Here is a 6,000-nt window from a genome sequence, read left to right as displayed (position 1 = left end):
CACTAAGGTTTCATTTTCTTTTTTTGACGTAACAAAGAGCATTGTTCGTAAGCAGAAACACAACGAAATTTTTTTGGCAGCAAAAACTTATTACCTGATCTTTTTCATGTTTGTGTACAGATGCTAAAAATACAATGCTTAATTTTGGTAAAACCTAAAAACTACCGGAATTAAAGCAATCATGAAAAAAGTTGCTTGTATTAAAAGTTATGATTTCAGAATTTAACAAAATTACAAACAGTAACTGTTGCCACTATGTTTGAACAAAAACTAATTATGACCAACCAAACAAATGGGTTAAAAACCTGGTATGTAACTTTGGGGTTCGACCGAAGGCTGAAGAATATCGTAGGGGTTCGGCCGTTATAAAAAGGTTAAGAACCACTGCCCTAATGTATATTTTTGTACAGTCTTTATTGGGTTCAATTATGGAACCGTTTAAGTATACAAATTTATTCTGATAAGCTTTAAATTTTTTCAGATAATTATGTGGGTTATCCTCCAAGAACGGACAACAATTATTATTGCATTAATCGGCATTAAGTTTTGAATCCCTAAAACAATTTCAATTCGCAAAAAATGTTTCCCTTCAATTATTACAACATACTGCATATTAAAACGAGCGTAAATTTCAAGCCTCAATTGCACAACCCAAACATGAGTAGGCCAGCTACAAATTGTGTTTATGTTATACGTCTATTTGTATGTTGAACACTTGAATGCTTCAAAACTAGTAACACTGAAACAACGAAAACCTGACTTCACACCAGAGCTTTCACCCAAATTTTTTGGTAAGTTTTGGTCAGTCAGTGGTTTGTTAATTGCAACATAGTAAATAAAGACAATCTAAACCAAGATAAACTGATCAAATTAGTCTACTTCAACACTGGCCAAGCCACCACTCTACTTACACCACACAGCGCAGGAGTTACATATTTCCACAATATTTTAAACCACAATTTTCCGTTGCGGTTTCCAATCATATACATAATATCTTCCCAGTATCGGTCGAAGCCGTATACCCAAGCTATAGCGACGCACTCACACCCGTCAATAAAAAACATACACCAACCAGTAAAGGCATAGTTGTTGTACATTTCGAAAACGTATACTCCACCCTGCAACAAACATCTGTAACTAGGTTTGAATGATAACAATCGTGACAGTTATTTTTACTACATCCATCATATCTTATAATCTTTAAAAAATACCTGTTATTTTACATTACGTTTAAAGTTAATTCTACAAATAAAATATTATTGAGATTTTTTAAGCCTCTGCATTCTCATGATATTAACATTACATTACCTCTGTAACCATTGACAATCCAATCACCCCGAAAAGTGAACAGAAGATCACATGACAAAGTGTACGCTGCTTACGAAGTTTAGGAAAGTTGTCGAAAACGAAACTCATAAGCTTTCTTGACAAACAATCTGAAAGTCAACAACAACAATAACAAAGTGTGAATACAAACGGCAAAAATAAAAACAATTTTGTTTTCACATAACCTGTGAATCAAATCCAAGAAAAAGTATGGTGATGAAAAACAGGGCGCACCATAATAGGGAAGAAGAAGAAGAAAGGGAAGAAGAGAGAGAGCATCAGGATAAGCGATAGAAGCCAGCCCCGGTCCTGAATTCGCTACTTTGTCAACAGTCGTATTCTGAAAAGAAAATCGCAAAAAAAATCGTGAAAGTCTTTTGCCGTGGTAAATATTTCCGACCTGTAAAAGTGCCATGGCGCCAAGGGTAGAAAAAACTGCAAATCCGCTTGCAAAACTTGCGATTGAGTTCATAGCTGCCACCCAAATAGTGCCTCTGTTAAGTAAATTATAGGTATTTTTGGAGACAAAATACAGATGCTGTCCTCACTTTACCTTAGAAAGTCTTGGTGATAATCATTATAACTTCCAAGTGTTGCCAAAGCTCCACACCCTGTGGCATATGAGTAAAGAACTTGTGTGCCGGCACTAACCCAAACCTATAAAGTAGATAAATGTTTGCGTGCTGACACGAACCAGTAGCTCTATTCTTGTGTATATAAAACTTACATTTTTGTTGCATGCTATTTACCTGAGGATCTGCAAGGCGGTGCATTTTAGGAATCAAGTAATATCTGATATCATCTGATGCTCCGTCTAGGGTCACTCCTCGGATTAAGATAATAGCGATTAGTAAAAATGGCATCGTTGCAGTGACGTATACAATCTGCAATTAAGAATCAAATCGATGTTAAAACGCATTTGGTGTGATCAATCACAAAACTTGTGCTATATATATTTTTTTTTCCTTATGTTACCCAAAGTAGTCCATAAAACATGCGCTAAGCTTTTCAAATATACATTCAGTTGATTATTGTTGTGTCTTACGTTCATACCTTGGCAGTCCATTTTACACCTTTGAATGTGCAAAGAAAAATTCCAATCCAGAGAATTGCAAGATACAAAACTAAATCGAGACGAAATCTTCCTGGATTTTCCACACCAGAAGAAACATTCAAAACTTCCTTTCTAAAACATATTCAGCGAATAACGAGTAAAATCCAAAACAAAGACCATTCTTTCTTTTTAAGACGACAAATACTTACAGCCAATATTCTGTTGCAGAGGACACGGTAGCTTTTGATGCATTATGGGTAAGGTTTGCCAGAATCACGCGATTCGTGGAGGTCACATTTTTTATTAGAGATCTATTCGAAGCAAAATCGTTTGCAACATTTGCAGTCGAGACGCAATCAGCTGTGTTCCATGTGTTGTTACATGTTGACCAAGGCAATGTGGAAGAAAAACTATTGACCAGATATTTGACTGTCCACGCAAGAATGATGGGATAGCTTACAATTGAATGAAAAACTACCACGGACTGTGCATATGCAATTCCTGTTTGAAAATACAAGCTTAAATCTTTACGGCAATAACGTACAACATGAGAAATCATTTTCACCGATTGTTTGGTAAATATGGTAATACTGTAAATAAATACCTTTGAAAACTGGGACCATCGCCCAGCTTTGGGTAATGCCACGACGAACTCGTTGACCTATAGAAATTTCTAGAAGAACGATCGGTATTCCAAGACTGACAGCAAATATAAAGTATGGAATCAAAAAAGCGCCTGTAACATGTGAAAAGGGCATTTAATCCAGGGAGTCGAACCGGAACTGAACCCGAACCCGCAAACCGGTTTGAGCGGTTAATTTCATTAAACCCGAACCGAACTCGAACTGCTAATTACGATTTCCTAAAAACCAGAACCGGAGTTGAACCCCATATTTTGTTTGGTGTTGGACCCGAACCGGAACCGAACCAGTAAAAAATGCAGTCTGTTTTATATTTTGTGATTTTTTTTTGAAACAGCGCACTGAAGAATACCCGAGATAACACTTATAGGGTGTGTCAAAAATTAACAGTGCACGGTAAAAATTCTTTAGGAGTTTGATAAGGCCAGGTAGATGATGGTTCGAATTATTGAAACGAATGGAAATTTAAACCGGTTTAAAAACCGCAAACCGGTTCGGACCGGATAATTTGCCCAAACCGGACCAAAACCTGAACCCGAAAATATCCATTTTTAAAAACCGGAACCGAACCCGAACCTTTAAAAACAAAACGAAGCGAACCCGAACCGAACCTGAACCGGTATGACAAGCGGTTCGACTCGCTGATTTAATCTATGTCTGATTTTATTGCAACAAAAAAGCAAACCTCCTCCGTTCTTAAAGCAAAGATAAGGAAATCTCCAAATGTTTCCGAGTCCCACTGACATTCCGACAACAGTAAACAAAAAATCAAATGATTTTTTCCATTTAGGTCTCTTGTTGCCATCATTAATATCAACGTTTCCCATTTCAATTTTTTCTCAAATTTCTGTTTAGTTCTTTTTCTAAAATGCTTACAAGAGAGAAAAACAACAGTGAAAAAGTACTCACAATGGCTATTTTTGCTATTATGGTCGTTCTGATTTTCGTTGTTTTTTTGCTTTGATACACGTAATGTTTTTCTTTGTACAAACGGATTTTAGCTCCAATGTAAAAACAGTAAAACTGTACCGAAAATCGGCCAGAATGTTAATTCTCGGGCTTACAACTCAGCGTTAAAAATGTATCAACTGCGCACTTAAATACTTTTGAAAACGACGCAAACCCATAAAGTTCACATGTATAGAAGGGGGATTACAAATGTTCAAATCTACAAATGTTCAAATCTTGTGTGTGAAATCCCATTGCATTACGGATAATTACATGGTGGAACGTTTTAGGATAAGCCACTGCTCATCCTAAACGTTCTTTTCTAATTATGACAATGTCTAGACTAGAGTGTACGGGTAAGTTTTATATCCAACCTGTATACTAACTGAACTGAAAGTTAGTATTGGTGATTTGAAATGTTTGTAATAATAAGTTATGTATCGTATTGATTTGAATTTGCTAGTTTCAAAAGAGTTGCTTTCAAATTCTAAAACACTTATTACCCGCAAGCTCATCAACGAAATGCCTAGTGCAGGGGTCGGCAACCCCTGGCACGGGCGCCAAGGTTGGCACGCCAGGTGTTTTTTCATGGCACGCCAACCGATTTACCTGTTTATATTGTAGTAACAATTTAACCTGTTACACTGTTAGTTTATAGTTTTTATCATGCAATTGTCTCAAAATTCAGCCTTTCATGAACAAAACACTATGCTTTCTCTTTATTATTGATACCACTATTATTTAGAAAAACGTTAGCACGCGAGGTCATTAACACACGGAAACAACAAGTAACTGGCACGCGTCAACTAGAAACCAATCGTCGACACAGATGCTTCGGTTCTTGTCAACTCAGGTTCCTTTTCATGCGAAACGCGGTTACACGGTACAAATCTTAGTCGACTGCGTTGCAACTCCAAGTGTACGCTATGTTCCGTATAAAAACTTAACAAATTTGCTTTTTTTAACTTGTTCGAAACCAGCTAAAATATTGACCGAAATAATACACAGTGGTTCAATAAGTTAAATACATAATTCGGACAAAAAATACCCTTGGTTCTTCCAACTTGAAACCTTGTATTAATACTGCAACCCATGCAATGCGCAAAAAAGTTTACGTATTGACTAAATTTGCTTTACGTGCTGGCCAAAACAAATTATTTCGCTGCACCTTCTTTACGTTCAAAAGTTTTAAACAACTGCAACTTTCATACAAACATTTTGGGGTGACGCACCCCTTTGTACTCATACACCCCTTTGTACCTGACTTTCCGTTTTAGTTTTTTACAAATCGCTAAAACTCCATCAATACCACTAAATGTTCTTGGTTAGCTCAACTTGTATGGCGGGTCGAGGTTTTCGAGTCGGATTCGGGTTTTGGCCTAAACTTTCGTCCCGCTTACAACTTTGCGTGGGCTGGCTCATTTACAAGAAAAAAAACGACGACACTTTTTTTACGTGCACGAATATGCGATGACGCGTTGTCGACTGCCGAACAGATAACGGTTGAACGCTCATTCACAGAAGATTTAACAATAAATCGCGAGTGGCATAAATGCATTGTAAGTTTATCAAGTGTTGAAAGTATATATCAAGTACACGAAACCTCGCTTGATCCGGACCCGTTGTAACCAAAATTTGTCCAGATTTAGGCGAGGATCCGAATTAACCAATGTCGATTAGTTTAAGTCTCACCACATTGCAAGTCATTCGTTCTTCGAGTTTTGTCCGAATTAGACGAAGGTGCGAATTAACCGAATCCTGTTTAACCGAGGTTTAATCTATCATAAAAATAGTAAAAAGAAAAATTCCCATATGAAGCATTTTTGGTTTAGTGATTGTTAAAAATTTGATCAGTAATAACTAAGGCGATTATTTTTTGACTTGTCAAAAATTAGTCAAAATTTTTAGAATAGGTCAAAAATTTTCAAAATCGTTTATAAAGTAAAAATTGTTTACAAACTGCATTGTCGTGGTGTTGTAGAGGTTGCACTGTCAGTGAACTTTTCATTTCAAACCTCGTAGCCTACTTTA

General features: G+C 36.6%; 1 pseudogene; it reads right to left on the bottom strand.

Annotated features, from left to right (window-relative positions):
• Nucleotides 1-836: 836 nt before the first annotated feature.
• LOC145238829 (sodium- and chloride-dependent taurine transporter-like) lies at nucleotides 837-3,848 on the bottom strand (annotated as a pseudogene).
• Between the last annotated feature and the right edge of the window lie 2,152 nt (nucleotides 3,849-6,000).

The sequence above is a fragment of the Phallusia mammillata genome, chromosome 1 (assembly GCF_965637545.1).
Source record: "Phallusia mammillata chromosome 1, kaPhaMamm4.hap1.1, whole genome shotgun sequence".
NCBI lineage: Eukaryota > Metazoa > Chordata > Ascidiacea > Phlebobranchia > Ascidiidae > Phallusia > Phallusia mammillata.
The sequence above is the reverse complement of the archived record's forward strand: the minus strand, read 5'-3'. Positions and strand labels throughout refer to the sequence as shown.